Source organism: Culex pipiens, chromosome 1 (assembly GCF_016801865.2).
Source record: "Culex pipiens pallens isolate TS chromosome 1, TS_CPP_V2, whole genome shotgun sequence".
NCBI lineage: Eukaryota > Metazoa > Arthropoda > Insecta > Diptera > Culicidae > Culex > Culex pipiens.
Window position 1 is genome coordinate 105476858 of NC_068937.1, and position 1671 is coordinate 105478528.

Genomic DNA, 1671 nt, shown 5'->3' on the forward strand with positions numbered 1-1671 from the left:
TTTTTTTTTTTGTTTTTGTTTTTTGTTTTTGTTTTTTGTTTTTTGTTTTTTGTTTTTTGTTTTTTGTTTTTTGTTTTTTGTTTTTTGTTTTTTGTTTTTTGTTTTTTGTTTTTTGTTTTTTGTTTTTTGTTTTTTGTTTTTTGTTTTTTGTTTTTTGTTTTTTGTTTTTTGTTTTTTGTTTTTTGTTTTTTGTTTTTTGTTTTTTGTTTTTTGTTTTTTGTTTTTTGTTTTTTGTTTTTTGTTTTTTGTTTTTTGTTTTTTGTTTTTTGTTTTTTGTTTTTTGTTTTTTGTTTTTTGTTTTTTGTTTTTTGTTTTTTGTTTTTTGTTTTTTGTTTTTTGTTTTTTGTTTTTTGTTTTTTGTTTTTTGTTTTTTGTTTTTTGTTTTTTGTTTTTTGTTTTTTGTTTTTTGTTTTTTGTTTTTTGTTTTTTGTTTTTTGTTTTTTGTTTTTTGTTTTTTGTTTTTTGTTTTTTGTTTTTTGTTTTTTGTTTTTTGTTTTTTGTTTTTTGTTTTTTGTTTTTTGTTTTTTGTTTTTTGTTTTTTGTTTTTTGTTTTTTGTTTTTTGTTTTTTGTTTTTTGTTTTTTGTTTTTTGTTTTTTGTTTTTTGTTTTTTGTTTTTTGTTTTTTGTTTTTTGTTTTTTGTTTTTTGTTTTTTGTTTTTTGTTTTTTGTTTTTTGTTTTTTGTTTTTTGTTTTTGTTTTTTGTTTTTTGTTTTTTGTTTTTTGTTTTTTGTTTTTTGTTTTTTGTTTTTTGTTTTTTGTTTTTTGTTTTTTGTTTTTTGTTTTTTGTTTTTTGTTTTTTGTTTTTTGTTTTTTGTTTTTTGTTTTTTGTTTTTTGTTTTTTGTTTTTTGTTTTTTGTTTTTTGTTTTTTGTTTTTTGTTTTTTGTTTTTTGTTTTTTGTTTTTTGTTTTTTGTTTTTTGTTTTTTGTTTTTTGTTTTTTGTTTTTTGTTTTTTGTTTTTTGTTTTTTGTTTTTTGTTTTTTGTTTTTTGTTTTTTGTTTTTTGTTTTTTGTTTTTTGTTTTTTGTTTTTTGTTTTTTGTTTTTTGTTTTTTGTTTTTTGTTTTTTGTTTTTTGTTTTTTGTTTTTTGTTTTTTGTTTTTTGTTTTTTGTTTTTTGTTTTTTGTTTTTTGTTTTTTGTTTTTTGTTTTTTGTTTTTTGTTTTTTGTTTTTTGTTTTTTGTTTTTTGTTTTTTGTTTTTTGTTTTTTGTTTTTTGTTTTTTGTTTTTTGTTTTTTGTTTTTTGTTTTTTGTTTTTTGTTTTTTGTTTTTTGTTTTTTGTTTTTTGTTTTTTGTTTTTTGTTTTTTGTTTTTTGTTTTTTGTTTTTTGTTTTTTGTTTTTTGTTTTTTGTTTTTTGTTTTTTGTTTTTTGTTTTTTGTTTTTTGTTTTTTGTTTTTTGTTTTTTGTTTTTTGTTTTTTGTTTTTTGTTTTTTGTTTTTTGTTTTTTGTTTTTTGTTTTTTGTTTTTTGTTTTTTGTTTTTTGTTTTTTGTTTTTTGTTTTTTGTTTTTTGTTTTTTGTTTTTTGTTTTTTGTTTTTTGTTTTTTGTTTTTTGTTTTTTGTTTTTTGTTTTTTGTTTTTTGTTTTTTGTTTTTTGTTTTTTGTTTTTTGTTTTTTGTTTTTTGTTTTTTGTTTTTTGTTTTTTGTTTTTTGTTTTTTGTTTTTTGTTTTTTGTTT